Source organism: Halichoerus grypus, chromosome 5, assembly GCF_964656455.1.
Source record: "Halichoerus grypus chromosome 5, mHalGry1.hap1.1, whole genome shotgun sequence".
Classification (NCBI taxonomy): Eukaryota; Metazoa; Chordata; class Mammalia; order Carnivora; family Phocidae; genus Halichoerus; species Halichoerus grypus.
Window position 1 is genome coordinate 103,923,171 of NC_135716.1, and position 19,502 is coordinate 103,942,672.

At 40.0% G+C, this 19,502-nt stretch overlaps 1 long non-coding RNA gene across 1 annotated transcript; it reads right to left on the reverse strand.

Annotated features, from left to right (window-relative positions):
• Positions 1-346: 346 nt before the first annotated feature.
• LOC144381759 (uncharacterized) lies at positions 347-9,435 on the reverse strand. The gene is made up of 3 exons (XR_013447544.1): positions 8,968-9,435; positions 4,130-4,327; positions 347-520 (listed from the first exon to the last, which is right to left on the reverse strand). It is a non-coding gene; the product is annotated as an uncharacterized LOC144381759 (long non-coding RNA).
• Between the last annotated feature and the right edge of the window lie 10,067 nt (positions 9,436-19,502).

Genomic DNA, 19,502 nt, shown 5'->3' on the forward strand with positions numbered 1-19,502 from the left:
GATGCGGGACTCGATCCCAAAACTCCAGGATCATGACCTGAGCCGAAGGCAGTCGCTTAACCAACTGAGCCACCCAGGCGCCCCAAGAACAAATTCTTATTGAACTTGCACAAATAAGTATATTGCCGTGAAAATATAAGAATAGTCACATTTTTCAAATTCTAGAGAGATCAGATCAGGAGAAAATGTAATTATTTCATCTTTGTTCACAAAGGTATATCTTACCAAGTCATTGACAGCTTAACAGAAAAAAGAAAAAGGTTTCCTTAAATCTGGAAAAACAGAATATAAGGAACCAGCAATGTTTCAAACAAAAAGTCATAAAAATTATAATCATCCTACTCAGTTCATTCAGTTCCATGTAATTAATATTTGTTCTTCCTCAATCAGGTTTTTCCATTAGTTTTGGAAATTCCTACCTGGCTCAGTTTTATGATCTTCTTGTAATCAGAAACCTGTGCTTGTCAAAAGTTCTTTCTTTGAATGTCCTTGAAGATGAAGTACTTTTGCGGGAACACTTCTGCAAAGCATCAGAGTAAAACAATAACTGTGAATGACAAAAGACTCAGCACGCCCATTGTTAAAGATCTGATCAAAGTTTATTATGTTGGAACTGACAAGAAATTTGGTTATTTTTGTGACATGCAACATTTTGATGTAAGAACTAAAGTTATGACTGATAACGTTATACCAGGACATATCAGAATTTTAAGAATTTAATACAGTTTCTAGAATAGTTATACTAATAACGTTTACCCATACAATGTAAGTTAAGAAGGTTTGTCATCACATATTTGGCAATGTTTCCCTGGTAATTTAACATACTAGGTAAGCCTAATTAGTTCACCCTCTCTTTTTTTATAAGAGAGAAATTAGAGGTTAAAAAAACACAACAATTTCATTTAGAATATGATTTGGGGAAGCTTGTCAAAAATATCAGAAGGTTTGGACACTTGACTAAATAGGATCACAGATCGTCATGAAAAAATACTCAATTATCTATTTAACCAAAGTGACAAAAGATTCCAAGGCAAATACAAAAGGTTACATAGTTGTGAGCAAAACCAATCAAAGACCTTTTGATAAAGCACAGAAAATTATTTTGATAAAACAAAGAATATTTACTTTCTAGGCAGACTACTTAAAAGGTAAAGACAAAAAAAAAGGTAAAGACAAAATTTCCACAATCTCTTATCAGGAGCAGTACAAGAAAACAGTCCTTTTAGCACATGAAAGAACATTAAGTTTTAGTTACATAAGTACACTATTGACTTTAAAACTTTATTTTATAACCCTTATATGATAAGGACAGCTGCTTTCAAGTCTTCAAATAATTGGATTGCAGCCTAAATGACATCATAGGTGGATCCACTCACCCAACAACATTATTTTCATTTTACTTTTTTTTTTAATATCAGGGAACTTTGGAATATTTTAATAAATCCTATTACAAAGATTTTAGAAGGTTTTTCCTTTCCTCTGGGTACGTTTAGCTTCATTTAACCTCGGGGGAGGATCTTAAAAAATTCCTCCTTTTAAATATCTTACCAGTTTTCAGCAGAGACAAAAAATAAGTATTTCTGGCAGCCTTAAACAACCCCCCTTGGATGTAAGAGGGGTCCCCAAAGATGGTGCATAGGATATTGACATTCCAAGATCCAGAGTCACTCCCAAAGATAGCCAAAAGGGCAAATCAACAATATGCATGTCCCAAGCCAAGTTCTTAGGACACAACACTAGATAAGCAAGAAGGCCAAATTATGGAAACAGTCCAAATGTCTATCGATTAATGAATGGATAAAGAAGATGTGGTACACACACACACACACACACACACACACACAATGGAATATTACTCAGCCATAAAAAAAGAATGAAATCTTGACATTTGCAAGGATGTGGATGGAGCTAGAGAGTATTATGCTAAGTGAACTAAGTCAGTCAAAAAAAGAAAAATACCATGATTTCACTCATATGTGGAATTTAAGAAACGAAACAAATGGGCATAGCGGAAAAAGAGAGAAGCACACCAAGAAACAGACTGCTAAGTATAGAGAACAAACTGATGGTTACCAGAGGGGAGGTGGGTGGATTAAATAGGTGATAGGAATTAAGGATTATACTTGTGATGAGCACAGGTGTTGTAGGTGTTGAATAACTAAATTGTACACTTGAAACTAATATTACACTGTGTGTTAACTAACTGGAATTTAAATAAAAACTTAAAAAAAAAAAAAAAAGGAGGCATTAGCTGACCCAGGAAGGGAAAGAATCAATAGTCAATAGGTCTGGAGTTATAAAGAAAGGGAAAATGTGCAATTTTACTTTTTGCTTTCCAGGGGACATGAATTCCTTGGTGGCAGTCTAGGGTACATCTGCAAAGGACACCATAGGAAGGCCTGAAGCGGGCAGAGCCTAACTACAGAGCTCAGCAAAGTGAATCCTACTGCTTGTCCCAGGTGCTTCTGCCCAACGCACTTTCTGACTTTCAGGATATTTGCAAGTAACTTGTATACCCTGGGCCTGGAGATCAGGCTGAAGTGCTCTCTGTAAATCTTGAAGGGAAATGAAAATTAAAACAGGCAGATGGGGCCATATTTTGAAAAGGTGAATTTACCTGGGATTTAATTTTTGTTCTAATTTCCATTCTATCATCTTGTTAAGGGAGTCCCTAAAGTTAGCCATTATATCTCTTTGTATTCTCTTTTTAATTTGGTCTTTTCATATGTACCAATAAGACAATTTGTTCAGGATGAGAGCTCTCTAAAAATTTTTTTCTTTCAAACATAGCCAGTTCAAAGGATCCATCATCTGGCCATTGATGAGTAGGATCTTATACTAATGCCAGTAGCAACTCAAACCAATAAACCTTTTTATGGCTTATTCATGGATGCAAGAGGCATCCCCAAGAAGTGTGCAAAAAAAAAAAAAAAAAAAAATGCAGCTCTCACAAGATCCAGAAAGTTCACTCCTAAAGTTAGCCTAAGAAAGATCTAGCTGCAAATGGGGTGCAACTTACATTTCTATTGCCCCAAATTAGTGACGACTAATTTGAAGGTTGAGATGACAAAGACCCCTTAAGGACTGGAACCCCCTATGACAAACTCCCTTGAGAGCTGGCACAGTTGGACAAAGAGAACGCTGCTTATCAGATCCACAGTCTACTCAGCTATCTACCAGATGCATGTGTCCTCCAACTGGTGGACCAGAGAAAATATTCTCACTGGTCATAAAGCCAAGCTCTCAAAGCATAGAACAAGATGAAAGGGAAACCTCATCTGGTTTTTCTTATATGCACATTAACAGCTCTAGCTAAGCCTTGGGTCTCTTGGAGCCAAACTAATACCTAGAGAGATGTGCCTCTGGGTTGAGGATTGTGTGGTGTTGTTTACAGAGTACCTGGTTGCACAGAAATTTTCTTGAGGTTGGCAGGTGATCTAGTGTCAGTCTAATCTGTCCCATAACCAACTTCTAACATGGAGTCTTTGGCTTAGGTGGGGAGTGCTCTGATAGCTTTTATGGGCTCGACCCACTCCCACCAACTTCGTGGTGTTGGCTTCTTTTTTTTTTTTTTTTAAGATTTATTTATTTATTAGAGAGAGAGTGAGAGAGCACAAGCAGGGAGAGGGGAAAAGGGAGTGGGAGAGAATCTCAAGCAGACTCCCCATTGAGCATGGAGCCTGATGTGGGGCTGACCCCACAACCCTGAGATCATGACCTGAGCTGAAATCAAGACTTAGACACTTAACTGACTGAGCTACTCAGGGTCCCCTCCAATGTTGGCTTCTAAGATATCCCTTAACAACAGCTTTTACCTCGTGTGCACATTAACACATACGAAAGTTTATCTAAGTAGACATCATTCTGGTGAGAGCTGTGAACTCATCATGATGATTGCTAGGCGGGCTGATAGGGTCTATGCCGGTGTTCTACCCTATAGCTTTTCTCCTTATGACAAATGACACGACAGAGACAAAGAACAGTGACCATCTCTGGGAGGAAAAGGGTCAATAAAAATCAAGAGTACTCATATCAAATTTTTACCAGAGTTACTATACCCAAAGAACTAGTTCCACAAATATTTTTTCCTGCTACTCCAAATTTAGAAAAGGTAAAAAAAGACTCTCACCACTCTCGCTTCCACCAGTCCCTGTAGGCAGAGATCCGGGAGGCTGACGTGGTGAGAATTCTTAGCTTCTGCTGGCTTTTGTCAGCGGTTCCAAGATAGCTGCAGTGGCTCGGGGCAAGCAGTGTCCTGCCAGTAAAGTTTGTCCCATCTGGGTCACCAACTGTAGGTGACCAATTTTTCTAGGTTCTTTTGGCTGGCCTATGAATCAAATTGACATATGACATATTAACAGAGAAAAACAGATTTAATTATGTTTGTGAGGGAGCCCAAGGACAAGTCAATCAGTTGAAGCTTGTATGCCAACCTGAGCTAAGAAATGGTATAGGAAGAAAAAAAAAAAAGAAATGGGATTTGGGCCTGGGGTTTCAAAGGAGAGGAAGGTGATTCACAAGACAGTAGGAAAAGCAGATGTTTGGGAATTAGATGTTTGCCCTGCTATATAGAAAGGTCTGTCAGACAAAAAGTTATCTTTGATAATAGCTCTCTTTCTGGACCAGGCCCTCTATCTAAATTCTTTCAGGTAGTTAAGGGAGAGGTAAAAGTTTTTCTTGAATCTGCTGGGTCTTGATTGTCCTTAGCTCAAAATAATCCACATGCCAATATGGCATATTTTGGGGTAACATATTTTGCTGCCCTCACCTGCATTTTCTTTTTCCCTGTCAATTCTGGCAGAATGATTTGGCATTGCTTCCAACAAAAGCAAAATAGAGTACTTGGGGAAGTACCAGAAGCATGCTGATCACCCTGGACTTATCACATTTCTGCTCAGTTCTTGGCAGGATCTTTTTTTTTTTTTTAATTTTATTTATTTATTTGACACAGAGAGAGAGAGCACAAGCAGGGGGAGCATCAGGCAGAGGGAGAGGGAGAAACAGGCTTCCTGCTGAGCAGGGAGCCCGATGTGTGGCTCAATCCCAGGACCCTGGAATCATGACTGAGCAGAAGGCAGATGCTTAACCAACTGAACCACCCAGGTGCCCCTCTTGGCAGGATCTGAAGAGTAAATAATCTCAGTCAGATACATGCACCGCCATTTGTCACCTCAGGCTAGATGTCAAGGACGGTTCTAAATGTTTGAGGGTCGCTTGTACATGCTGTTCTTCATGGGACTCATGAACTAAATGACATGAACATGAAACAAACACATAGGTACACATGTCATGTGATTCAATGATAGTCCTGTTTATATAAATCATTCCTTAAAAATGACCAATTAATAAATATTACACGTTGAAATTGGTCTTTACTAACACCTCGTGCCCATCAATAATTGTGGTATCGCAGCAAGCTTCATTTCCTCCCAGTGCCTCTGATATCACTAGTAGTGAAGTTTCCTGAAGGGTCACAGCATTTTGAGGACAAAAAATCTTGTATCTCAAAATAACAGAGAAACTTGAGGAACTAACCTTGGCTTATTCCAAGCCATAAAGGATCTGGCCCTCCCACCCCCACTTCCTCTAAAACAGGAACCTGTGAAGATCTTTCTTTGTTCTAAAAAGAGGAGCCTTGTAGGAATCCTCCCCATTCTCCCTTAAGGACAAACCAATCAAGGAAATCAGAAGGAAAAGGAGAACATCAGCAGGAGAGAAAAGAGATTAAATATGCTTTAGTTTTAATTTATACAGTCTTTTTGAAAACTCTCTTTTTTTCCCTCTCTCTTTCCTAAGCCTTAAAATGTCAGTCACTTAACTACTCTGAATCATCATTTTGATTTGATACAAAAGCCTACCTTTATTCAAGAGGATACTGGGAAGTAATTCATAGCAAGTAACTATACATTCTTTAAGTAGAATTTGTCTTCCTTCTCATACCCAAAGACATACATGCACACACTTATTCGTTTTTTGTTTTTTTTTTTTCTAGAGTGAATGCTCCCTCAGGTTTTCTCATTGAGCCACCCATTATCTTTTAGCCAATCTCACAGAATAAAAAATATACCGGCAGAGCTCCACATCCCCCCCGCCTCCCAAATGCTACAATGGCACAATTTTAAGTGGTGAATGAATTAGCCATCCAAGAATGAAAGCAAAAGCAAAGATCAAAGGACCCTGTTTATGATGGCCAGGATTTTAGAGATTAGGATTCCAGTATATTTTATTTTCAGTGACTTAATGGGGCAGAGCACTGTGAGCAAGGATACAAGAAACAAAGCAAGAGAAAGAGAGGGAAATGGGAAGAAGAGAGGAAATAAAGATGAATGGTAAAAGACACTAAAAAAATGGGAAGTTAAATATAATTTTAAAAATTAATAATCACCCAAACAGAAAAGGGGCAAATAATTTGGCCTGCAAGAACAAAACAGAAGAATGGAAGAGGAAGTGGTTAAATCAGCACAGAGAAAAAGCTGGAACCAAAATAATATGGAGACCTCCACTGTTAGCAATTTTGAGTGGTTAAAATCTGTGAGCTTCTTTCCATTTCCTGACTTGTACTGTCCTCTTTACCAACACCAAGATCAAAATAAGTAGTCATCAGACCATTAGTCAGCACTTTTAATAGAATTGCATCAAAGATTAATCTTCTCTGCAAAGGAGTTCCCCATTATTCCCTTCAAAGTAATGGTTTTTAGACTAGTCATCATAAGACAATGTTTGAGTTCCATGTTCAGAGTTCTTGATCTTCGCACGAAAGTCTAAACTATTGTTTAGAACATTGTGCTTTAGTGGAATGGGTTTAGAGGCCAATGAAACCTGGGTTCAAGTCCTAGGAGTACCAATTACTGGTTCTGTAGCCTTGAACAAAATTTTTTTTAACTTCTCTGAGCTTCAGTTTCTTCCTACATAAAATGGAGATTTTTAAAAATTAAATGAAAAAGCCAATATAAAAAGACCTTTCACATCTCTAATATGTAATAGGGGCTCAATAAATTATAGCAATGAATGTCACCACATTGAAGAATGAATGTTCCCATATATAGAAGGACAAAAGGGAAAGATCTGGAAAGAGAGCTAGGGTGGCAGGGGTTATAGATGTGTACACACGGACGAAGAGAAGAGAGTGACGTGTGTGTTTGTGTGTGTGCATATGCCTGTATGTGTGCCCAGTGTGGGAGCAAAGTTCAAGTGTGGGATCAAAGAGAAAAAGAAACCCAATAATGAGAAAAAGATAATGAAGAGGAAGAGGAAGGGAGACCCCACCAGGTAGAAGAAGATAAGTTTGACTGAAAAGCAAGTAATCTGTCACTGATACCCAATCAATGGATAGTAGGGCAACTTCCCAGGGCTACCTACATCAGGGCAGTCCAGTCACATTGACAGTTAGAGGACCATAACGCTAATAAACAATGAGTTTCTTGAAGGCAACAGCCATGTTCTATAACAGGGGTAAATTTCTGAAGTGCTTTTTGCTTTTTGTCTTCCTGAGGAGAAATCTTTGCACTAGTCCACTTTAGGTAATGATTTGTCCAAAAGGAAGGTTTGACTTTTTTACAGAACAAGAAAAAGAACAGTGTTCTGCTTCTGTCATTGGAAAAAATAGGGTGAGGCAGCTTCTTGAAAAGGGATTTGCTGGACTCCTTTGTGAGACCCTAGTATTTTAACAACCAGTCATGGAGACTTCAGATCATAGAAGACTACCACAATAAGGTTACAAAAACAAAAACAAAAACAAAACAAAACCTGTTTATTACTAAGATTTAGCCAGATAAATGAAGTAAGGAAGAAGAAATGATGGAAAGAAAGATCTGCTCTTTGTTAGTATGGGGAATTGTGGGACGTGAGAAGACGTGAGAAGAGCGAGGAAGAAGTGGCGTAGGGGCAAGGGGATGTGAAATGGCCCAGGAAGGGAAAGGTGCGCTAGGAAAGCAAGGTTACCTTCAAAGGCAGAGCAGGGGTCATTTGAAGATACCTCCCCATAGACTCTGGAACAAAGTGGCCCCCTATGTGTCATGCTCCATGCAAACCTAGGGACCCAGCCTGCCCTGAGGCAGTGTGGTAGGGTCAGACAGAGGAACGTAGAGAGAAGTCAGAAATGGAGTCTCTGTGCTGGTCAGAGGTAGGTGAGGCAGAGGCTGGAGAGGCCAGCCAGACTTCAAAGGGCTCTCCAGCACCCGGGGAAACCGAAATGAGGGCATGTCAAACAGAGCACACTACAGACTTTGACCAGCCGGGAGATCAACCACAAGTCACACCCACCCAGTTTTTGGCTATAAACACCCACAGGGCCTGCAGCACCCAGGGGAAAAGGGACAACAGCCTGGGGCCAGGGCAAGCAGGGAGCTCTGCCTGAAGACACCAACCCCTCCCACCACCACAAAGTTGCATAAGCCTCAGCCCTTCCCCCATGTTCCAGACAAGCTGGGGAGGAAGAGGTCGGTCATCTGAGAGGCTGAGCATTTTTAGCTCAGGGAAGCAGAATAGTAGTACCCAATTAGATTAAATTATTGAATGAGACTACATTTTAAACCAGTGTTTACTTAATGGTATTCCTTCCTCTATCCAGAAAGCAAGGGCTTAGAAAAGAAGCCACAACACTATAGACTAAATAAAGCTTATTTTTTGCACATCCGAGTTGTAATGTAGGTTCCATTTCGCAATACCATTACACATTCTTTCTTTGGTCCCATGTGAAAAGGCAATCTAAGCACAATATGTAATTGTTGACTGGCAGGACTTCCAAAGGAATGAATTCTTTGCAAGAACCAAAATATTCCTTCTGTGTGGTCTGGCCTTAGTGGGGAGGATCGAGTGACAGAGAAGGAGGGAGACAGGAGAAAGGGCGCTGGCTGTGGGCAAGGATTTTGTGTCTTTTGTTCACTGCCCTGTCGGCCGTGCTTGCAGCAACAGCAGGTGCGGCACAAATCGGCAGCAAGGGAATGAACGTTTCTACTCAATACATACCGTCTTCTGGCAGACATGGTCCACATGGTCCGATTTAATTCTCACAGCAGCCTCTGAAGTTGAAACTATTGTCACTCTTCGATCGATTAAAAAAAAAAATGAGTTCAGAAAAGTCGAGCAACTTCTTCAGTCACACACCTGAGAAGTGTGTGATGGAAACGGAATCCAAGCACAGGCCAAACTGACTGCTGTGACTTCTCGAAGTATTCCCTCCTATGATGGGAAACAGCCTCATAAAGGATAAATTCCAATGAGGTCTTTGCCCTCTGTTTGATGTTACAAGAAAGATCCTGATGTTCTCCACCACGACCTGACTCCCACTGGAGTGACTCCACATTCTTCTTCGGCTGCCACGATCACGCTCCGAAGCGCGGATACTGGGCCAGTTGTTGTATCTAAGTGGAAATTCTAATAGGACAGTTATCTGGGTAAAAAGAAATCACAGGAAAGTAGAAGGAGCTGTGTGGGACACCGAAATGCAATCCTAGAAAAAGGAAAGGAAAGAAGAAAGGAAAATCATGACCGTAATCAGTACTTTAACCGAAATAAGCATTTTTTTTAAACGTCAAAAGAACCCTTGAGCTTTGTGTAATCAAAATAAACAACAACAACAAAAAAAGGCTAAATTGCATAAAATAAGCCCTTTCTTGGGTTTCCAGTGACGTTACAAACCACAAGAGGCTCTACCATCTATTTAAATTACAGCATGAGCTTTTTACCCTCTCGTGGGTTGTTTGGTCAAACACCGGCGTCTAATTAACATTTGCCACGCCCTCCTGCTTTGATCTGCTGCTCCTTCTAAATACAGCAGACGTTCAAGGGGTTGCAGAAGCAAAATCATTGTCATTTCAAAGACTTGCATTCCATTTATGCCAGTTGTAAAAATTAGCAAAGGGCCAATGGCCTAAGGGTCTAAAGAAACTTTGGCTGGGTCTAAAAGAAATGAAGCTGGAGGCATGAAAATGGAAATATCCCCAGCAACACAAATTTTTCACTTTCTACTCTTGCTCTTGCTAATATGACTCTGATTTTCAAATAGCATAAGGAAAGGAGAAATGATGACAAGTCAGGAGCAAGTCACTTATCTCTGAAATGAGACAGCTGGACACATGAGTCTCTAAGATCCCATCCAACTCAGTGGCTCTATAAGTCTGGGGAAGCCTGAGGAAGTTCTCCTGGCTTTGCTGGGTCATGGAAAAGCAAAGCCCAGCTTCACTAGTCACTCGCTGCGCGGCGTGGGGGAAGTTATTTAGCCCCATTAGCTTATAGGATTCCTCCTCAGGGGACAGATGGTGATACACAGTTCACAGGATTGTTGTGTATAGCTACTGAAAAAATGGGGAAGTCAGACTTGCTCATACACTTTTTAAGGCTTTTAATTTTTAAGGAATTTTACAAAGGGAAGACGACGGAGGGAACTAGCATTTGGTAAGAGCCTAGGATGCTGCATCCAATGCACATGACTGATTTTCTCAATATGCTACTTCGTTGTTCAACATGGCACCTCTTAGAAAGGTTGAGATGTTGTTGTACAATATGGCACCTTTTAGAAAGGTTGAGATGTGACTATTTCTGAACCCATCATCACCAAGCAATGGAAACCCAGGAGCTGGAGACCTCCCATTCAGATATGGGGCAGACTCCAATGATCAGACATGCCAACCTGGAAGACTACCTAACACTCAGTCCCAGAACACAGGCTGGCCTGTTCTCCCACTCCACCCAGGGCCCTCACACCCCAGGCCACCATAAGGAGATAGCTCTGAAGTGGGACTGACTTAGCACCTACGGTGGACCTCGGGCAATAGGAGCCCTGAGGTCACATATGGCTACTCTCATGTTACGTTTGGCCTGAATAAGATTTTTTGAAATTGAATTAGTTACAGTACTTAAAAATCAGGAGATCACACATCAGAATCCATATTTTCAGCTCCTTGTAGAACACCTAAGTCCACTGGGCTCACATGTGTAGCTGCAAGGGCAGGAGGAGGGTGTCCATTGAGATGGACATTTACTCTCAGGTTCACCACAGTTGCTACCCGGCCCACTTCGCTCCAGTGCATTCTCTGCCTGATGCCTAAAGGCATTTGGGTGCAACCACTGATTCAGAACATCTAAGCAGACTAGAAGATTTCCGACAGCCCTCAACTGCCAGGATGCAATTGCCTCAGGATGGAAGTGGCTACTTGGGCATCTAGTTGATAGAGTGAGAGACCGATTCTAGGCAGCCCTGAAAACCAAATGATGGAAGAACATCAGCCAGTTCAGTGGTGTGGCAGATAGGCTGAGAGCCTTCTAACACCGACAAGGAATCAGGTCCAGGCCAGAAGCATTGTTTTGATATTGCAAGCGTGTTTTAGGCTGTTCTGTCATGTATGGAATGTAAAATATCATTTTGTAAGATAGCTTGTTCATTAGCCAACAAATATATAGAGGCATTTCTACAATATCAAGGAATAGTTCAGCATCCTTCAAGCTGAATCCAAGCAGGGCTTCACTAAAACAAATGCTTCCTATATCCTACAATTCTCTTCAATAAAAATAAACCCAGTACCATGGAAAATACAATAAATCACAGAGATCTCGATCTTAGCAGAGCTTAACAGATAGATCCTTATTTTCTCAAAGCCCAGACTTGGCTCTTTTCAGCGGAATTACTTTTTGTTTCTCTGTGCTATTTCCCGATATATGATGGTTGTCAGCCTGAATGCCAGTCCCCAGATCAGGTCCTACTTGTGGGAAAGAGCTCGGTGCACTTCGACTTTTATGTTAGTTCATCCCGTTAAAGAGCTTATGCTTTGTTATCTTTTCCTGAACCTTGGCAGGGCCTCTTCATTCTCTTACAAGTTAAGTGAAAAGCAAAACTCTGCACTGGGCTGTTAATGATTCCTAGTGAGAGCCATCAAATGTGAATGGTGTTCGTCCTGAGATTATTCAAGTAGGCGGCCGCAAATCCCAGGGAGACTCTGTCAGTCTAAAAACGTGGAAAACATAGTTGCACCCCCAATATCTGCCCCTCCTTAAATTTACCAAAAAAGGAATTTGGGAAAGAGAAACGATGCTGCCAACTTTATTCGCTGTAGGGTGTTACAGTCTCTGAAATAAGAGTTAATGCTATGGATTTCCTCCAAATTACAGAAAAGTTCATGGAGTGACATATAAAGAATGTGGACAGTTTATAACACAGAGAAACTATAGTAATCCCTGATGTCTAAGACGCCTTTTGTATGGAAAACAAATTGCTCTTTTTCCTCTTTTTCCTTCAGATAGATGGAAATGAAAGTAGGGAAAAAGTAAAAGTGCTTTCAGCAGTAAGAAAATGTTGTAATTACTTTGCTCCAAATAGAAGTTTCCTACCAGTTACCAGTGCATTCTTAATTGATAATAAAATGCAAAGTCTCAAGTGAACTTACTGTGGTCACACACACACACACACAATTCCACATGAGTCAAAATTCTGCAAACCACCTAATAACATCATCTGCAATGCCAGGTTCAACCCTGGCATGACGAAAGGCAGCTGCAGTGGTCTGAAAACTATCCTTGCTGGGGAAGAAATCACAGCATTCGATCACTGCGTGGTTTTTCAGTGAAACGCCTCTTTGGTGTGCTTTTCTTTCCCTTCGGTGCTTATGTAATTCCTCCAAATTTTCCACAGGCATCTCCTATCCATTAGGCAGAAATCATGTGCGAATAACTGTTTCTTATAAGACACTCTCATAAAATCATATAGTACTTCCCAAAACCCAACTATCCATAAATCAAGGAAGTTTTACAACACAAAATTTTATAACGCAAAGAAAAGTAATTGTCCGTTCCTTAAGGTAAAAATAGTTTAGGTTTTCAACGTTGAGCATTGCATTGAATTAATACATTTATTCTAAAGTTTTACTTTGGGGAAGAACTAGTTAATTCATTCCTTCTCTGAGAAGACAAACAAAAGATTGAGCAATTTTTTTTTTTTACTCTAGTGGAACTCTGATGTGTATTTAGGCAGCAGGATCCCACACTACCAATACTCCAATAGTTAGCTGCTATGAACATTTAGGTATTAACACACACACTTTAAAAATATGCTCTAGTTCCTTGATTAGTATTTAACCAAGACTTTCTGAGAATACTCAACAATGGCCTTTCTGCAAATCTAATAGAAAATCCAGATGAACATAGAAAGATATCAAATAAACAATCCTAGAAATCAAAATCTCCTTGTCGGCAGGCCACAGAGACCTCAGCCCAGTTCCTGCCTTAACAGTACCCCTTTAAGGAAAGAAAGTATAATCCAGATATCTCCTTTAACTTTACCCTTGGTAACAAGTTCCGTAACTAAACTGGTTTGTATTGAATTCCTTGGAAAATGAGCAGAGAGCAGAAATCCATTTGATACAAATCACCTACGGATGTTTAAATTATGTGAACGCATTTCAATTTTTGCTACTTGGGGCTACAATTCAAAATAACTGATTATGAAAAAAAACAAGACACTGAATGAACATCATTTTTAAAAAGGAAAAATAATAAAATGAATATGTAAGATGAGATAATGTATATGAAACTTTTCTAAACCACATGTTATTAGATGCGGTCTTTTTGCCCCTTTAAATTAGGAGGTCTTTCTGGGTATGTCTTCTAAATTCCTTATAATTCTGCAACTTTTCCTGTAGTGCTTAATAGAGAATAATAATTCAGTTGGGAAAAAAAAGTTGGCATAAAACATTCAGATAATTGAGGCAAAGGGTTTTATGGATTGAATAATCTAGGTAAGTTTTCGGTATCCTAATTCACTTTGCACGTGTGCATGGGAATATGAAAATCTGTGTTTTTCTAAATGCCGCCCTGACTAGCATCTAGGCATCTAGACAAGGAAGAGAAACCAAGAACTATTTCTGCAGGTGGCCACATGAAGATCGCCGAAGCAGAACAGCATGTGAGAGCTAACCACTATTTCTGGGGCCACAAAAGAAGCTAGGTGAGTGAAGACGCTCCAGGCATATGATAGTTAATGTCTTTATTAGTCTTCTCCTATTTTAGAACATAACTTTACTGGTGATTTAAATTTGTTTTTCTCTGAAGTGTCTAGACAGGCTCAAGAGAAAGCCTGAAATTGGAAATAAATATGCTTTCCTTTGTGCAAAAAAAGAAAGAAAAAAAAAGAAGAAACCACTAGTTCTGCCCCCAGAAGACCTTTGAGGAGTAGATCCGGTAATGGTTAGTGGGCATCTGAGCTATTGGCATTCTCCAGGATCCTCCTTATGAAAACGGCCCTTGAATGTGAGAGGCCTACCTCTGGTTCAATGGGTGTGTAAGACTGGGGTGCAGAGTTCTTGGGCTGCTGGGAGTGAGACCCAGCTCCCTGGCAGAAGTAGCCACTGAGACATACAGCACCCAAAACGCCTTTCTCTAGCCCTCTAGCTGATTTGCAATTGCTCAGCATTAGATGGATTTGCTCAGAATGATATTGATAATTAAGGATGTGTCATGTTTCCTCTTGAGTTGTGCATTTTGGTCTCCCTTCTCTTTCATCCAAGTTAAATAAAGGACACCACCTAAGATTTATTCAAATGTAGGCTTCATTTGCTCATTTTAACCCAAGTGGCTCCACCCAAGAGAGTTCAGAGCAGTGTTCTAGAGGAAAAACACAAATTAAGGTGAGACAGAAACTAAAAACATGAATGCTTTGATTTCACATGGGGCCCAGAACTTGAAAAATTGAATACAGGGCGCCTGGGTGGCTCAGTCATTAAGCGTCTGCCTTCAGCTCAGGTCATGATCCCAGGGTCCTGGGATCGAGCCCCGCATCGGGCTCCCTGCTCGGCGGGAAGCCTGCTTCTCCCTCTCCCTCTGCCTGCTGCTCTGCCTACTTGTGCTCTCTCTCTGTCAAATAAATAAATAAAATCTTTAAAAAAAAAAAAAAAGAAAAATTGAATACAGATGCTGATACTTCCAACAGCATCCAATAACATAAAGGACTTGTCTACATTCCAAATCTAAAAGTTAATGCCCCATTATTTAATTTTAAGTTATTTAGAGATATTGGTTAAATAATAGCTGCTAACATGAATCATACTTGCAAAATAAAATTATTTTACATTGCTTAAGAATGCAATATATTAAGGGAATGGTACAGCGGTGGCAAACTCATGTTCCCCGAACCCCAAAGAGAAGGAGCCAATGAAGCACCAGAGCTGGAAGGGTGAATCCTGTAAACTCTGGGAAGGCAGGGATTTTTTTAATGGTTTGCCTGATAGCCACAGCACATAGCCTAGGGCAAGCATTCTTGTTGAATGGATAGGTGACTGGATGGGTGTACCTATCAAGACGGGTGGGAGCAGGAAGCCTGAGCCACCCACACCAGGCTTCCTCAATAGGGTTGTTCTTTCTGCCCTGGTATCACAAAGCAGCAGAAAAGTGGAACAATAATGGGATCAGAGCTCTAGGGAGTAGATAAGGTAGTTACCTTCCCCTCTTGGTCATCCCTGATATCACTGCCCCTTCTTTCCCGTTCCCATTTCCCCTTGTGTCTAATCAGCCTGACCAAGGACCACTGCAGCACCCGAAGCTCTTCAGCCCCGCCCAACAACTCCCAGAGCCGGCTGAAGGAGAGAGTCCTTCGACAGGGCTGAGCACAGGCCGTGTCTCTAAGCCACAACAAGCTTACGAAGGCCTCAAGAACGTGAGCCTGCCTCCCGTTCATTTTGTGTCTCTGTGCGTTACTTCTAACAATGCAGTGCTTGCACCCGGGACGGGCGTTATTATCTGACTGGATGCCTTTTATAGGTTTGGTCAGGTAGTAAGAAATGGTTTGGCACACTCCAGGTTGTATGGCACCATATTAATATGTGTCAGTACCCTTGCCAGTGTGTAAAAGCCCATTCTTCATAAGGTTATTTACAGTACATTATATATTCCTAAGACTGAAATCTGAATGTCAACAGACTTTTATTGTGACAGTTTCGTTACAATCCTAGACTCTTCCAAGACACAGAAATTCTTTAGGGATTACAAATACCAATACTAAGCCAAATTCTCATCCTATAGAAGCAAAGAGAATATCATCGGGTCACCGTTATTTAGCATTTTAATGTTTGGGTTCTAGGACTTAGAAGAATGCTAAAAGAGCAAATGTTTCTTCTGTGGAACACTTTGGAACTTTTGCCACGTTCTATTGAACTCTTTGGAACCTCATTTCATAACTTCGTACAGAAAGTCCCATATAACCCTCATATTGAGATGGAAGTCTACCATACTGATTTTTAAAAAAAAGTTTTCATAGGCCTTAATATAGTTGGATAAGTTTAGACAAAGGCATATACACACCCAAGTAAACAACATCCTAAAAATAAAGATACAGAACATTGCTAACAATCTATAAACTTCCTTCATGTCCCTTTCCAGTTTATCCTCTCTGCAAGGCAACCACTGCTCTGAGTTCCATCATTATAGATCAGTTGTGCCTGCTCTTGAATTTCGCATAAATGGAATCAGGCAGTATGTTCTCTTCTGTGGCTGGCTTCTTCTGCTCAATAGAATGGTTTTGAGATTTATGCAAATTGTTGCAAGTATCAGTAGCAGTTCCCTTTTAAATTTCTGAATAGTATTCTGTTGTATGAATTTACCACAATGTGTTTATCCATTGTTCACACAGGAGCTGGTTGGGCACATATGGTGCTCCAGTAAAAGAAAACGTAGCAATTCTTGTTCATTCAAATATACGATCCACACATGCTTTTGCTAATGATTATACCCAGAGCTAAATCTGACTTTTAATCCTTCAGTCCTCAAAGGGGTGAAAAAGAGAGCATGAGAAAAACAGGAATCACTTGAAAGTCTGATTCTAAGAAGCAAGCACCAGGAGTAAGAGATAGGCTGTATTAGGCGAAATACCTTCAACATGAACCAAATTTGCTCTTGGTCCTGGCTCTTGTCAAGGACTGTGAAAAGACTGAATTAAATTCAGGTCTAACCCCCCTTCACTGTTATCTTCCTCTTATCTCTCCTAGCTCTTTTGACCACTGGTTAAAAATTCTTTTTCTTTGTAAACAATCTAAAGGCTTTTGGTAATTCAGGTAGACCTTGCTTGCCTGGGCATTCTGGAAGATGACTCCAGTTCCAATCAGTGTGGCAGTGCGGGCAGTGGTATGTGTAAAAAAAATATTTTGAGTCCCTTTCCTTGGACCATGTGAAAGACATCAAAAAAGCAGGAAGGTTGGGGGAAATGATGTAATCTATTATGATTTCTCATCATCAAGAACTTAACTCTGTCCACAGGGAAAGAATACTCTAATAGGTCCTATAAAAGTTTCTTTTGGTTGTGATTCCTCCCTCAAGATGTTTTAAAACTATTTAGAGAGAACACAGACAAATCTAGTTTCATCTAGTTAGTTAAGAAACAAATGAGATCAATCTAGTTTGATCTAATTAGTTAAGTGTCCACAGGAAACGTCATTCCAGCTGAGTATGGAGCAAGCAATATTAAAGAAAAGAATAGCTGAACATTACACAGAGAGCACAGAAAACATTATTGCAAATAATGTAGGTAAATAGGAGTTCCTAGTTAGACATTAATTTTTGAGCCAGTGACTACAAGTTCAAATTTAACAGTTTTGTAATTTAAATATTTTTTTAATGTGTCACTTGAGTATTATCTCTTGCTTCTCAATTGAAAATGGGGTTGCTAATATTTACAATTACTTGAACTTCAAGTCCTCCCTTGGTAAGATTTCCCCAATAGAGCTAATCATCTTTCTTAAGTTGCTATTTCAGAGTAGTAGCTCCCAAATTGAGCTATATTTGTAGTTACCTAGAAAACGTGAGGGGTCTCAGTGATATGCTGAATGGAGGTATGAAGAGTCAAAATCATTCAAAAAGTACAGTCTGGGTTAGAAGTATTAGAAGAGTATTACAGTGGGCATATCCTTATCATAGGCAGTGTCCATGACAGAAATTAATCTAATTTGAAAAGAAGCTAAAATCCTCATAATAAGACTTTCTCCATTGGGGGAACATTAAAGATAGCATAAGACACAACCAAAGTGCTGATATTACTAAAATAAAATCCAGTCTCCAATTAACATAAATGCAAAATTTCTATTACTATAAATTTTGCAATTTCTAATATCACTAGATCAACTTTTATTAAAGAATTTAATTTTTCTACTTATAATGAGGCTAAAAAGCAAGAACAAACATTTGTCTTATATAAGATATCTATTGAAATGTTCTGTAGAATTGTAATCACAATATTGTTGGGAATAAAGTATTCTTTTTTAAAAGATTTCTTTTATTTATTTGAGAGAGAGAGCATGGGGGGAGGGGGGACAGAGGGAGAGGGAGAGGCTCTCAAGCAGACTCCATGATAATGTCCCACGTGGGGCTCCACATCAGGACCCTGAGATCATGACCTGAGCCAAAACCAAGAGTCCGACGTTCAACCGACTGAGCCACCCAGGTGCTCTGGAAATAAGGTATTATTTGATGTCAATTTGTAACTTCCTGAATATTTATGAATCAGAGGCACTTCTACAAGCATATGTCAGGCATTGCTCCAGTTGCCTGTTTTACTCCTCTTATAAAACACTACATAGGTTTTTTAATCAAAGGTTCATGGATGTTTGTTTTAGTATAAAAATATAGTTACTGAGTTTTTTTTTTTTTCATCCTCAATTCTCAGGATATATTAAATTAAAACCAGATATTCGTGTTGAGATACCACCAAGGATTCCTTTATCTTAGCCATTGCTTCTTGGCCAGAGGTAGGATTCTGTCCCACATCTGCCCAGGAAAACTACAGTGCATGACTGTCTAGCTCTCTTGGAATGAAATGCATGGTCTGGAATTTCCAGGAAGAATGCACATTAAACGATTGGATAATGTGCTCACAGGTGGGCAAGCGAGGCTGTCCTCTCTGTCACTGTTGTCATGAGCTCCCCAATCTCCACCAGGGTCAGCTGCCCTACTTCATCTTCCCCATGTTGTGTGAGTCATTGCTGTGCTTATAAAGATAAAACCAAGAGTAAGAACACTTATCTTCCATAGAAACACAAAATGGACATGCTTTTCCATTATGCTTGACTCTGTAACGAAAGCTCTAGGAAGTGAGTGCAGCATGAACTCATTCCTTCCGCCTCAGCAGACAGATGGATAGAGACATTCCAGTTTGTTTCCAGTCTTTTGTCTTCAGAGCATTTTTGGCATTTCCTTCAGGAAACTGGAGGTTGTGACCTAAGGTTTCCTTAGTGAACACACTTCTGTTTCCCACAGTTAACCTTACCCAGAAATGACATCTACTCTGTTAGGTGAGGTTTATCTTCATGTCCCAACTGTGTCCTGTGCATATTCAATGACAGTTGAAAGCACAAATTCTGAAAGTAAGAATAGGACTGAAGAGCCAAACACACCAAAATCCTTTGAATTAATCCCCAGTGAAGGTGACAATAATGTTGAAACAAGAATGAACTATTACAGTAATTCTGTGATGCTCACAAAGTGCCCTTGCTCTCCTTGTATAGTTAGAGAAAGTAACAGCTAGGATGTTA